A 14,705-nucleotide genomic window follows, 5' to 3' on the forward strand; every position below is an offset into this window, starting at 1 on the left:
TGAGTGCTAATGAGTTAGTGCATACATTTCTTGCCTTGACAATATCATATATCTTAACTATTCAGAATGTGTGAATATATCAGTCTGTGCCAGACAACAGTAAGAATCGGGTTTGAACTCAGCTTGCAGTTTGCCCTTTTGTGTTTTTCAAAGCCATTTAAAATGTATGAGATGAGTGACGCACCTGCGAAGACTATAATTAATTGCCACACCCTCCTATTTATATTCTACTTTACCCAACGCCTTGGCGCATGTGACGTCGTGGGCGCATAAATTAAGGCTGCTGGCACTGTCCAGCTGCGCAAACATGGACCTTTACTACCTGGGGAAAGCAAACCGAACAGTCATCCCGAAGCCGCCACCACTGAATGATGTGTTTCAGGGACACAGTTTTGTGAGATAAATATGTTTGATTGGCAGCTCATTAAACTGAACCGTATCCGGGTTTTGAGCAGCTGATTGAACATACAAGTGATTTTTCAAGTGGGGTACTCGTCCTTCCAGAGCTGACTTTGCTGTTACCTGCACTTGTTACTGAGCTGAAAAAGTAGCTGTGAATTTTCAAACACTTTTTACCTGATGAATTCACTATCAAATCTCAGTTTTACCCCGACCAAAGCTTCAGTTTTCAAAACACAGCTAGGTTAAGTTCTTCCCAGTGTTTCATATAAAAAAGACAACTGTTCTCAAAATGATTCTATAAGGGAAAAAAACAACAATAGGTTATTATTCAAAAATGTCTTGAATTTCGTTTGCTTTAGAAGATGTGGCCACGAGAACCTCGAGAACCATCTATAAAGCAGGCATTTTTTAGGAGGCTGTTTGGTTGCAGTCTTCTGACAGACACGCAGGCAGATATCGGTGCCGTTAGTTTAGCGCAGCTTTAGGACCCAGAGAGGCTGACGCGGCTGCTCCCTGCAGAAGAAGCATGAACAGATTTGAATGCGCTGGCTCTCCACCGCTACCCTAACACCACTGTACATAACGGACCGGAATTTCTCATTTTCACCCTGAAGGATAAGGTTTATCAAAGGACTCTGCATTGGTTCCAGTTTCCAATGGTTTGTTTCTAGGAAGCAGGATAACCCGCTTCCACTCAAGTCGCTCAGTTACTAGTTGTAGGCTGTCCATGTCCCTGGGTTTTGTTCACAGCTACGTGCACAGCAAATAAAAGTTTTGCGGACCAGCCGGCATGGCTCACCTCGGCTTTTAAGTGAAACACACACACGTGCAGCAGCCCGTCGCGTCATTTTGGAGAGGTAAGTTGAATTTCGCTGTTGTTAGTGAATAGTGCTGCGAAAAGTGCGATGACAAGCGCAGTTTGGTGAAAAATGGTGCTCTTTCTGTCGGTGCGGAGGCTTGCTGTGTACTATTGTCTGTGTGATTCATGGAGGCTAGTCTGCAGTTCTTCTGACTAAACACATTGCACAGACACACTGGTTTTCTATGCGTAAAACTGGTGCCTTTTGGTAGATTTTTCTTTATAGCGCATAAAACACGGCGATCTACTTTTACAGCAAATTTAATGTATTCGGGTACATAAAATTGTGTCGTAAAAATTAACATTTTATTTTAAAGCCATTTCCACAGCTAGTGTCATGTCGTCTTGTGATTTGACAAGTGTGTCTGTTACTTGTCAAAGCACCCTGTTGACTGATGGGCTGTCATACTCCGCCGGCGGAGCTGTCCCTTTTCTGTGGTGCTGAAACTTTCCCAACTGGCCGCGTGGCTTGTCGCATCACAGGAGAGCAGTGACAGGAATCAAGCAATGTACTCGTGTATTTTTGTTATTTCCAGGGACTGACATTTAGGATTTGAAAGGTAAACACAACTAAGCTCTTTACCGGTCTACCTGCAACATGGTTCGTACAGGGTGATGCGTGTAACTCCCACGGCACTGACTTACAGCACTGAAATCTCAACAGGGACTACAGTAAAAAGTGAGAGGGATGGAACAGGCATCATTTGAATGAACACAAAGGGAATTTAAAAAAAAAACGGAATTTAATTAAAATTGTAAAACGATCTACTTTATGCTATATATTAAGATTTAAAGCATTAAGAGTTATGGTTATGCATTATAGTCAGTTTTGAACAGTTTTTGGTCTATTTATGGACTTTGCTTGGCTGAAGGCTTGCAGCTATGTGAACTCAGATTCACTGTGAGGAGCTCCTGTCTGTGATTGCTGTTATCACTAATCTGAAGCTCTTCACATCTGAGATTTACAATATGGCTGTGAGGATTTCTGTAGACAGGTGGAGTGCCGTTGATGCTGCTGCCATGGCATTGCTTCATACAGTATTTTCTATCTCAGCTCAAGCTCCAGAGCAGACTGCCCTTTGTAATACTGTGTGAGTCTTAATAGTCTTGGCAGCATTTGGCACAGTGGCACTTTACAGACTGATTCACTTTCTCAGAGAGCTGACCAGCGTTATCTTTTCTTTTTCTTTTTCTTTATCTTTTTCCTATTTTTGGTTTTAGTGATGGTGGTGATGAATTGGGCTGGCTGGATTTTAAAACCAATGAATGGCTTTTTTGCTATAATATAAGTCCCTCCTTGAGCATTTTTGAAGGCAAGTAAGAATTTCTGGAACTTCTCTTAAGACTTTTTTTTTTAATGTAAAAACACACATTATTATTGGAAATAATAAGATTACATATTTCTCATGCAAATTCGACTCTCCTGTTGTAATAATTTTATCAGTCTTTTTATAATACCCATTCCTGCTGTGTTACTGACATTTAATTATGTTATCAATTATTCTTTTGTGTGCATTTAGCATTTGTTACATTACAAAGACAATTCATTTTTCCCAAATCCCATTTTTGCTGTAATCTTATCTCTCCCTCTTCACTGCACTTCCAGTTCACATGTCGGTATATTACCATTTTCTTTGTCGTGACAAAGAAAATGATATTACATGCATATTAAACATGCTGGATATTCCATATCACACTGCATCAAATTGATAATAATTAGGTTCAAAAATTGAGATCAGGGACAAAACAAAGAATGAGATATTAGGGACTTATTCAGAGAGAATAATAGCAGAATTTAAAATCATTTTATTTGCAGCTTACTCTTGCTTTTGTTTGTTGAATGGGTGACTTTGCCCACTGTGAACTGCTGGTCACACGTCTATGGTTGCTTCAGTAAATCTCTCTAATCCAGAGAGGCGGATCATATATGCCGTCATGGCAAATTTGGGGCTTATCAGCAGACTTGAAATTTTGTGCGTGGCAGTCAGAGCGGGACATGAAGAGATCTCATCTAACAGGATTAGGGATATTTGGAAATAAGACAGCAAAGCGGGTAATGAATAAAACATTAATACATTGTGAGTAAAACCAACAACAGTAACTAATAAAATCAGTAAAGATTCTTTGAAAGGTTTTCCTGTCACAAATCTCCAGAATTGCATTACAATATTTTGATTGTGTTTACACACTTTCACTTTCACTGTTTATAAAAAGACCTGTTCTCACTTATTAGTATTCACTGGTTAAGAAGATTGAAAGATTTCCAAAGAGTACAAGAAACCATCATTCAAAATTGCAGGTATTTCATGTATTCGAAACATTTCTGCAATAGAAAATGACAAAAAAGAAAAAACCACAACGATAACCCATTGTTAGGTGAAAATGATAGAGGAAGTAACCATTACTCTTCTTCATCTACTTTCCACCCTGAAGATGTTTGAATACCCTGAGGCTTCTGACGATTGATTTCTATTTTATTGTTTTTATTTTTCATTTCTCTGTCATACCGGATGAAATTGCTGTCCTGCAAGGTTGCTTGATTGAAAAACTCCAGTTCAGTTTAGCTCATCCCCCTCAGAGCCCCGAGGCTGTGGCTCCATCAACGGGGAGATCCCGTTCCCTCTGACACCCGACCTCACATGCAAAAGGTCGAGGGCTGCTCGCTGTCGGCAGGTCTCATCATTCCCCCATGACACGGCCATTATGGTGCCCCCTGGATGGCATGTCAGTCACCTATGGTGGCAAGTCAATTAGTCACGTCTTAAGGGAGTTAGGGTATGTTTGCTTGTTGGATTTTGTCATTCATCTGCACGTGGAGGACACGCTGGAAAGGGATTACAATTTTCCCATCACAATCAGTTAACTTACTGTATGCCACAAAACAATTAAGGACTCACATTTTTATCTTAATTCATCAAACGTTCCTCAAGTAATTGTTAAGAAAACATGTTATAAGACCAAAGTTAAGAATAAATGACTAACAAAAACAACAGAATGAGAAAAAGATGAAGGCTTTCTAGAAAAGTCAGAAATGGGATGCAGGAGATTGTGATCAAAGTTGTGGTTTAAGGTGTCTATGCTTGCCTCTCAAGGAGATTCAGTGTTGTGTGAATCAAACAGAGAATTTGCAGCACCACATGGAGATTTATGCTGTTAAGTACCTGGATGATTGCTTTTTTCTTAAGTCTGTCTTTACTCTGTATGTGTGTATTTTTAACAGAGGTTGCTTGTTTGCAGATGTCTCATGAATGACTCACTTTCTATTTTTTTCCACTTTTTCATCTTGGTCAAAATACAGGATTCTCAAACCACATCAATATTTTCTTTGATGAGGGCTATTATAGTTTTTCAGCTTTAATATATTTGTCTTTGCCAGGCCAGTAGTTGTATTTTTCTATGAACATACTGTCACAGAAGAGGAATTTGTTCTGTGCCCAAATCTGTAATGTCAAAGCAATGTACAGCTCCATAAAGTGTGAAATGGAAACGATTGAAAATGTGGCTGAGAGTGTATTCCATGATTTGTCTCAAGATAACTGTGCATTTGCTGCTCTAAAACTCTGAGTAAAATGGGCCACATAAAGTGTGATCTCGATCAGCAGTAGCTGGCTCTAAGACGCCCTGTTGCACACCTCAGTACAGAAAAAAGTTTAAAAAAAATGTTTAGCTGCTTGCCACTTAGTATCAAACCAAATGTATTGGGGGTAAGCCTTTGCGATAGACTGCTGTCCTATCCCTGGGTTTGTGTTGTGCAGCTGCTGTAAGCTGCTTCATGCCCCTGCATCAGGTGATAAGCTCCTGGCCCGTCAGCCTCCTCAGCATGCACAAGTTTCCCTACATAGTAAAGCTAACAGAGAAATGTAAATGCTGAGAAAAGCTTTCTGTGAATGCAAAAAAAAAAAAACCCTCACTATTCACTGTCAGCCTCAAGATCCCTAACAAGACATCTGATTTTTAGACAAAAAGGTTAAAGTAAAAACAAAAGAAGTTTATTAATAAAATCCATAATATACTGTGGGTAGAAAGAGAGACAAAAAATGCTCTTTTTTGTAGTGTTCAGTGGTGGCTTATGTTGTTAAATGTCATGTGGTTTCTGGTGTTGCTTATATTCAAAAAAGTTTAATTGTTAAAATGTTGACAAGTGCTTTGTTAGTTCTTCTTCAGTTTAGAAGTGTTGAACAGAAAAGTTGTTGTTCTCTGTTGTTTAACATCAAAAGTGAATGAAGTTGTGCATTTTTGCATTCACAGGCCACATAAGAGCTTTTTTTCTTCTGTCCAAAAGTTAAAAAAGTACAATAATCATATTTAAAGATTAAAGTTCGTATTAAGGTAGTACCATTTAAAATGGGATAATATTACCAGTTTTTTAGATTGCTGTTGTCATGACAGCACCCCCTGTTAGTACTTCTAACTAGATTGGCAGATCTGTGCAGTCTGTCAGTGTAATGGTTTACATCTTGGAGTCTACACGGATCTGAGGTCAACACAAACCTACTCCTCGCTGTGGGTTTTGACAGCAACTTTCTCATTTTCCATCCTCGTGACTATACCCTTCCAACAGAAACAGGATGCTTCTCCTTTTTATAATCTGGGACCAACTTAAGGGCGCTGGAGTTGCTGACACAGCAGGAGGGAATTAATGCTAATGTTAGAAAGCTAACTTATCCAGTTCTCAATCCTTTCTTCATAGTGAGGGTTAGCTATCGAGAAGTCTACCATGCTGGCTGCTATTTCTGAGAGGAACACGTTCCTAGAATAGCACAAGTCCCCCATATGCTGAAGGTTGGAAATGTCAAATAAGCAGCTATGTGTTGTTGCAACGCTTGAAAACTCACTCTATTACTGCTTAAAGACCATACAGAGGATGTACAGTCAGATACATAGCGCTATGACATTTACTAACAATACTAGTGCACAAATGTCAGTCAACTGCTGACATTATCCTTCTCAGGAAAATGTACACAATAGTTCTAGTGTCATCTCAGTTTATGTTTTCTTGTGAAGAATTCAAATGAAATGTGAAAAAAATAGTTTTAAGTCTTATTCTTCTCCTTCTTTCATTTCCCAAGGCCTATCATCTGCCTCTGAAAAAAAATTTTTTTAAGTGTTACCTTTGAATTACTGCACTTACATATTCAGCTTTTACCCAAGGGTTAGGAATAAGAATTCAGTTTTCTTCCCTGCCATATCTTATATCTTGATTTTTCTCCTCTAGCTCATTGGAGTATGCCTACTTTGCGATAAAACTCAATATTAGTGTCTTGACATCTCCTACATCACTGGCACCCACACTAGCCAGTATCTGGCAGGATATCTGTGGTTTATTATTTTGTGTTTTTCTTGCTATAATGTGCTGCATTATTTAACAGGTTTTAAAGTCATAAAACAGCTTGGGTCCCAGCGGGAGGCACTGAGCTGTACTTGGGGTGTTTTTTCATTTCTGGGGATTTTTAAAGCGTCTTTTGATTTTGGGGGACTGTCCTGTGCCTGGACACAGTTTGAAATGTGGGGTGGAGGCAGAAAGGGGCTGCTGAATATCACATTTTTTTTCTTATCAGAAGGTTGTCCTCCCCCTTTTTTTTTCCTTTTCTGCCTTAGCTCTACCTTCTTCCTTTCATGTGCCTCTGATATCACGGTCAGCTGCAGTAACTGCTCCACTGCTTCTTGGGATGAGAATGCCTCAGTCCCTCAATCTCCATATTACCCAAAGCACACTTAATGAATAAAGTGCCTTTTACTGTGCGACATTGGACTGAGTGGAGAGCACAAAAACCAAGGCAAGGTCACTTCTGCAGTGTGTTCTTGTTAACTCAAATTCTGAATGCCAGCTGTTATTTGCATGCATTTGTTTGTCTCACGCAGTTTCTTTAAACATAGTGGCCAAGTTCTGCATACTCAGCAGTGGCTCATTGTTTGATGTCAATACCCAATTCCAAATGGGATGAGAAAGAGTACACAGTTGCCTGGTGTGTATTGTCTGTCAGTCTCTCAGTTGTCTGTGCTGCTCTAAATTTGCAACAAAGTCAAATGTACCCTGTGTATGTGTGCACATTCATTTGCATTATTTGTGTGTAATAACATCCACTCCCAAATATGAATCTGAATAATCAGTTAGCAGTGCAAATGTGCACAGCTTTTTTGTTTTTAATGTGTGCATGTGCCGGCTGAGGTGTATGCAGCCACTGGGATTAGTGGTAACCCATAACGTAGGCCAGGTCATCAGTAAGGAGCACATCATCTTGTCTCAGCTCCCCACAGAGACAAAGGCAGTAGATACCCCCTTTGTAGCAGCTGGGAACAAAGCACTAAATGTGCAGACTTGCATTAATGCAGGTAGATTAAAAAAAGATATATGGATTAATCAGCGCAATAGATATATTGAAATGTTCTCTCTCGTAGCCGACTCTGATCAATGGCCATTATGCTACTTGGATACATGTGTAAAGAGTCCCTTTCTCCCTGCCTGTGTACACATTTTGCAATAGTTTCTTTGCTTAATGATGGGTTGGTGTGGCCCTGTGGACATCGTTTGTCCCCTTTAATTACCTGGAGGTAGAGATTGTTATTCATGGTAAGGGACGGGGGAATAGTTGTCTGTACGCCCCCCCTCCCCGAGGCCTGCTGCTCTGAGCATTGATGTGGGAGGATGTGCAGAAAACAGATGCTACCCCATGATTTCTGAGTGTTTGTACTAATGATGAGCATCACTAGTCTATCTTTCAACCCTTTAATGGAGGTTCAGCTTGATTTAAAGTCAGATTTTATGGATGGAGCAGTAGTTTCTAGTCTTTCTCATAACCAAGGGCTGCGCTGCAGCTTTTAGACAGCGATACTGTATTTTTTTTTACTTTGCCTTGTCCTTTAGAGGTTGATGTAAAGACAGCTTTATGTCAGATCTGGTACTGCTTGTTTTTGAGGCAAACCAGCAAATTTGTCCCATTCACTGCGAGCCGTGTCTACCTCGATCTTCTTTCAGCCAGACAGCCATTGATCACTGTTCATTTTAGTGCAATGTGAAAATTAACTTGCAGAGACTCAAAATTATTCTGCGATAGGTAATCAATTACATTTTTCAGCTATATGCCATCTCTTATTGTTAGGCTCAATTGCACTTTGAGAACTCGGTTTGTTGTTGCATGCAAGGATGGAAAGACATTTTGGACTTTAGAGTTGGCTAATACTGCACTGACAGACTCTGATGCCCTTAAAGCAACCCCAGGAAACAAAATTTTGTAGCGTTCCAGCAAATTTGATGATTTCTTGGATTTGGATAGCTGATGTCACTCAGGTTTCCGACACAATTAGGTAATCTGGACTGAAAATGAGGGTAACAACTACATCGTCTATTATATACCGCTACAAAGCACAGTTTATACCTTTTACCTCTATTTACTTCATTATCTGAATATTATCAACAAGGCTCATTTGGGCACTCCAGTTTTGGATATGAATACTGTTCATTTGAATATTCATATTATTGGGAAGGCTGGTAGATATTTCTTCCTCCTTGTCTTGTGTGTGAGTCTCTATCCCGCTTGTATTTAAGTGTTGGGCTGGATATGTCCCAAAGGCTGGCTCTAATTCCCTGTGGTGTCCATCAGACCCCTGTCCCTCGAAGCTCTGACAGAAGGAGCTATTATTTTCTCATCGCCCTGGTGGCCTATGTCCCCTGGGAGACGCGTCACCACGTGACTGACAGTTCCGTAAACACAGCCCTGGGGTGACTGAGTGAGAGCTCACTGCAGCGACACCAGCGTCCCGCCTCTCTCCCTCTTCCTCTTCCTCTCTCTCTTTCTCCAGACTTCTCATCTCTGTGTGTCTATCTGTCATGACCTGGTCCACCCTCGGCCTCCCTACTCCACCTCTTCCCATTACCCTCACCTGACGCTCAGGGTCAGAAGCCACCTGTGTTGAGGCGAGTTTATTGCTAACCTTGCTGCACCCTTTCCACCAGCTGACCATGAAACAACCCCCACCCCAAACAGCCTAATACCTTTGTCATCTATGATATTCAACACATTTTCAATATTTTTAGGTGCACTCTATTAGTTCCTTTAATGCAGTATCATAACAACATGGCACAGATTGCATGGGCTGGTGCAGCTCCACTGTGTATGTGTCAGTAGGTCTAACTCCGATGTAACTAAGACAGATGACTATGTCAAGGTTGTTTCCCCACAGGGCTGGGAGAGTAGTTCTCCTCCCAAGCTGCTCCGCTCCCTCCACTTTTCAGGTTTCACTGGGGCCTCACAGCTTATTGTAATGACCTGATGTAGATTCAGAATCAGCAGCCCGGGACATCCATCTACATCAGGGTGCAGGAGACAGGAATACCCTCCAAGTCTGTCTGCGAGCTTGAGTGTGTGTGTGTGTGTGTGTGTTTATGTTTGTCCCTTCATGTCTGTTCACATAAGAACAGCGTTTTTGTTCCTGAACTAGGTCTAGGAGATATGGGCATAAAATTCCTACTGGAGTTTTTACACTGAATGGTGCTAGATGATATTTTCCACAGAGTGGGCTAGCTGTTCATTTGCAAGTCAAAGCATTATGTGAGATGTCAGAAGCACATCTATTACAACCAAAAACTGTGATTTAGAAAAAAAATGTGATGACATACTTAAAAGCAGTCAGGAGCCAATGCACATTTTTGAGAAACTTAATAAGATCATTTTTCATATTCTGTTATAATATTTTAAATGTAACTGTTTCACTGGGTATACTGATTTTACTCAGTTGGGGTTTTTACCCAGCAGTCAAACATTCTTTTCCAACAGAGGACTCAAAGCTGTTAAGTCGCTTTCTTCAAAGCCACCAGAATCCATTGACAAGAATAGTAATTTCACCTAGAAGAACAATGGAGTTGCTCATCTACAGATGTCTCAAACCATTAGTTTGAGGTATTGTGAGCCTTTTGGAAGGGTTCATTTTGATCCACCTAATGTGTTCTAGCACCAGAGTTGCACAGCGCAAGATAAGCATACTTTCACTTTGACTGGCGTGAAAATGAGCTATTTTTTTTATTAAGTTATTCAGTCTCTTGCTCTTCTCAGTTACCACTTACACCACCTGAATGCAACAATGGCCTCTTGTTTTGGTCGTAAAACTTTTAAGTTCTTCTTTTAATATTTGTTGGAGATATTTATGATATTGTGAACATATAATGTTTAGCTACTGAGTATGCCCGAATGCCTCAATCCAAGAGTAATGCAGTTGGGTATTTTAGAAGACACTTTCTATGCGCTAGGCTTTTGTGCTGCATTACCTTTTACTGCTAAAACTGAATGTCAAATATCTGCCAATTTTAAGAAAAAGACTATAGTTCAGTAGAGTACTATTTTATTATTCATCATGAATTTTGAATCAGCTGCTGCAGCTGGACGCAACTTCTATTCTATTTAACGTTATCTATTAAACATTAAATAATAATTAGTTTTTGGCATCTCCCATTGCATAAGGGGATTATAGGTTATGAATGTTTTTACCCTGAAAGTTTATGAACATTTTCTAGCTATGATTTAAGTGATGATTTATCCTTTTAAGAAGTTTAGCATTCACACGTGACTTCTGACTTCTTCTTATCACTTTATCTTTAACAGACTTAAATTTTTTAATTCTGAAACTTGGTCAATGTCACATTTAGCATGGCTATCACTTTTACACCGCTCCCTGGAAGTTCTGTTCCAACCTGTGTGCTCTATGACTTTACAACAAACCTATAACTTGTGCAAAGGGCAAACAGTTAATTCTTTTTTATATCCAAATTTCAAGTGAAGGATCATCTCTGGTGATGAAAGGCATGTCTCCGGCTTTGACTGAGCAATTTTCTGTAGTTTTTTATTTGAAGAGTCCACAGTTTTCTAGCCTAAAGGCAACACGTCAGGTGAAGAGCAAAACCAGAAGCATGCTCAATTTATTTTATTTTTTTTAAAGATTCATCAGGTTGTACACTGTGAATTCGTCCCCGAAGGTAAGACTGGCAGAGCTGACTTGTACAATAACATACTGTGGTGCCTGAGGGAGAACATTCAGAGGAAACGATCAGAACAGCAGTGCGTCCCATCTCATGCCAGCTCAGAATGCATTGAAAACGTATTTTTTGCTCTTGAATTTTTTGCTCAAACAAACACAATCTTTCCTGAACACCTGGACCACTCTCCAGATTTGGCAGCCCCACAGCCTCGCCCACTTCCTGAAAATCAAAATCAAGTTGAAAGATTGCTGTTTTGGTACACTGGAGAGGATCCAATGCCCATTGCAGAAGGACAAGTTCAAGGGGACAAAAATAAATAACTCAGTGAAAACAGTTACCAAGCGCATGAGACAACTGATCGCCAACAGCAAAATCTAAATCAGGTAAGGTTTTATATTTTTATGGTTCTGTCCTCAGAACATTTTGATCACATCTTTTATATAACTCTCCTCATCCAAAATTTAAGGACATTGTTCAGTCAAGATTCCCCAAACTATATTTCACATTCTTTATGCCAGGCTTCTATAAAGCATATTATAAACGTTCTTTTAATAAATAGTCATAATTGTAAGGTGGGTTAGAGCAGGCAGTATTTCACCAAAGTGTAAATATTTTATCACCTTCTTTTTTCAGATTAAGTCTGGGAGATGATAGTGTAGTGTTTAAAAGTCATGTTTGATGCTTTAACTACCTGCACTGTTTCCACTACACTGGAACATTTACAATGATGTAAGTCCATTGTTCCTATAGGAAATAAATATATAAGTTAATAGAGAGTCAAGCCATAAAATAAAGAGACACTCAACCCCTGCCCTTTCTCTGCAAATCTTTTTTTTCAGCTCCACATCTGAAAACCGTCTCGCACCTATTGGCCAATTGCCCTCCTTGCCTGCAGTTACATAAATACATTCTAAATGAGTAATTTTATAAGTAAGCCTGTTTTGGCAGATAAATATGTTTGTTTTTAGCATTTAATGCCGGAAACAATTAGCCTGATTCTGTCTGAAGATAACAAAAGAAATACACATGCTACACTAAACAGAACTTATGTCCAATATATTAGATACAACTGACATGAAGGCAATTGTAACTTGTAACAAACCTTGACACAGATGTCTACTTCAGGCTACAGTTAACACAGGCTCACCAAAATTGGGCAACAGAAGATTGAAAAAGGCTGCCTGATCTGATGCGTCTCAATTTCAGGTGCCACATCCCACTGGTAGGGTCAGACTTTGGTGTAAGCAGCATGAAAGAATGGATTCACGCTGCCTTGTATCAATGTTTCTTCCTCAGCTTGTAATGAGTGGGGGATATTTTCTTGGCAGACTTTGAGCCCCTGAGTACCAAATGAGCATCATTTAAACACCACAACCTACCTGAGTATTGTTGCTGAATATTGTCCATCCCTTTATGACAGCACTGTACCCATCAACTCGTGGCTGCTTCCAGCGAAATAATGTGCCATGTCACAAAAGGTGGTCCAAACCAATACTTACAAGGTGAGGTGTAACTAATACATTTCCCCAGTGTCTAAGATTAGCAGCTGGCAACCAATTTAAATTTAATGTGTGGGACCTGGTTTTAGAAAAATGACCTGCTGATAGAAAGGGGTGAAAACTTGTTCATTTGTTGATGGCATTGTGGAGTTAAGTGGAGATTATTTTTTTTGTATTGTTACGTATTTTTAATTACGTATAATTCATCAGGAAGCATTCACTTTCTGCAGGAGACAATTTTAAAGAGTCTCATATTTCTCACTTTTCATTCAGTTTAATTCATCTTTAAAAAGAAGAAAGTGCCAAATCATGAGTCATCTTCTGGCACTTTATAGAATAACATTAACACAATAATTCACCCTTGAGCAGGGACTTGAAGACAGTGTACCTCAAACAGTTTGGGTTAGGAAAGAATGTGGGGGGGACACACATGAACAATGAGAGCTAAATGGTTTTGTGTGACAGAGAAAGGAGATTTAAGGACTGACTGTTTAGATCACAACCATAGTCAGTATATGTTTAACACCCCAGATCTGAGGTGATATTGATCTTCCCAATTGCCTTCAGAAAGAAAACTTTTAAAAAAGTTGACCAAGAAAGAGTTTTTACTACTTTTAAAAACCCATGTTCTGTCCATATCGTAATTCTCTCTTGACAGCCTATTAATGGAACTTGAGATGCATTTTAAATGAATTCTTTTGATGTCTCTGTCCTTGTATGCACTCAAATGATAAAATACACTGGAGATGTAGGTGTGTGCCAGCATGTGTTTCTGTAGGTGTCTGATTTAGTAGAGCAGGTGATACCTACACTTGAGAGGACGAGGCTAATACTAACAAGGGCAACATTTAAAGAGCTTGTGTTTTTAGCACTTTCAGATTTAATACCCTGCCCTATCAACAAATTAACACTGGCACTTTTCTTTCAAATTTAAAGTACCATCCGTAACAAAGCAGGCCTGCTAACATTGCAATACTGTTATAAGAGACTTTATGTTAATGCAGCTTTGCAGAGCATGTAAGTGCAAAGTGAACTCTGAGTAGTGGGAAAGTCAATGAATATTCAGCTCAGTCTTCTTTCTATTTGACTGCCACTGTAAAGATAAATGAAGAGGCATGAATCTGATTTTGTCAGTTATTTTCATAACCTGACTCTAAGGTAGGACTCTGTAATTGCCAGTTTGATTTACCTGGTAGTGTCACTTTGTGGAGAAAAAGACAAAAAGTTTGAAACAGAAAAAGCATATTTTGACAAAAGAAGAGTCTGTTAAGCATTTCTCTGAGCACATTACATTTACCAGATGCTTGTGGAAAAACCTCAAAAACAAGAGAAACAAAGTTTTTGTCCACTTTGACCCTCTGTTTTAATTGGCTAAGGGAAAAGGAGGCTGGGATCACTGCCTGTCAGTGTGTGAATACTCTAATTAACTAGAACCTTGGAGCATTGTAATCTCTGGATTTTGGAGTATCATAATGCATTAACTTTAATTAAGCTTGTGAGCTACGTGAGCTAATTAGATGAATGTGCTTATTTGTAATCTGGATAATATGAATACATTTTACACAAACTGAAATCAGTCAGTCTTGCTAATTACAGTGTGTGTGATAGCTCTAATTGGGTACTGTGTGCCTGCCTGTCGACGATACACTCTCTGTTGTTACTATCTGTGCACCCGGCTTAGGCTAATGTGTTGAAATCCTCATGGAGCGATGATGTGCTCGGCTGAAGGCTGACAGTCCCAAGGAGAAAGGCTCACCATGTCGGAGCCTTGTTGAACCACGTACATGTTCAGGACCACTGCTCCTGTCTGTCAGCAACAAGGCAGTGCAAACCCACTGTGTTCTCATTATCTACCTGATTTTTCCTCTCTTTCCTGCTCTGTGGCAGTCGTTGCAGCTGCTGCTGTTTATCCCTGTATAGTTTTCATGTCTCATATCACACATTTGATCTTTGTCTGCTGTTTGCTGGAGCATGA

The 14,705-nt window shown here is 39.7% G+C and overlaps 1 protein-coding gene across 4 annotated transcripts in view; it reads left to right on the forward strand.

The window, feature by feature from the left end:
• The first annotated feature begins 910 nt into the window (after positions 1 to 910).
• Positions 911 to 14,705, forward strand: part of robo1 (roundabout, axon guidance receptor, homolog 1 (Drosophila)) — a 225,071-nt gene continuing 211,276 nt past the window's right edge. For 2 of the 4 annotated variants that reach the window (XM_076873327.1, XM_076873328.1), the window contains exon 1: positions 912 to 1,259. The gene's annotated coding sequence lies outside the window, so the exon portion shown is untranslated. Of the gene's footprint in view, positions 1,260 to 14,705 lie in introns of all 4 variants that reach the window. The other 2 variants (XM_076873331.1, XM_004558241.6) reach the window with 2 other exon arrangements.

Source organism: Maylandia zebra, linkage group LG14 (assembly GCF_041146795.1).
Source record: "Maylandia zebra isolate NMK-2024a linkage group LG14, Mzebra_GT3a, whole genome shotgun sequence".
NCBI classification, from domain to species: domain Eukaryota; kingdom Metazoa; phylum Chordata; class Actinopteri; order Cichliformes; family Cichlidae; genus Maylandia; species Maylandia zebra.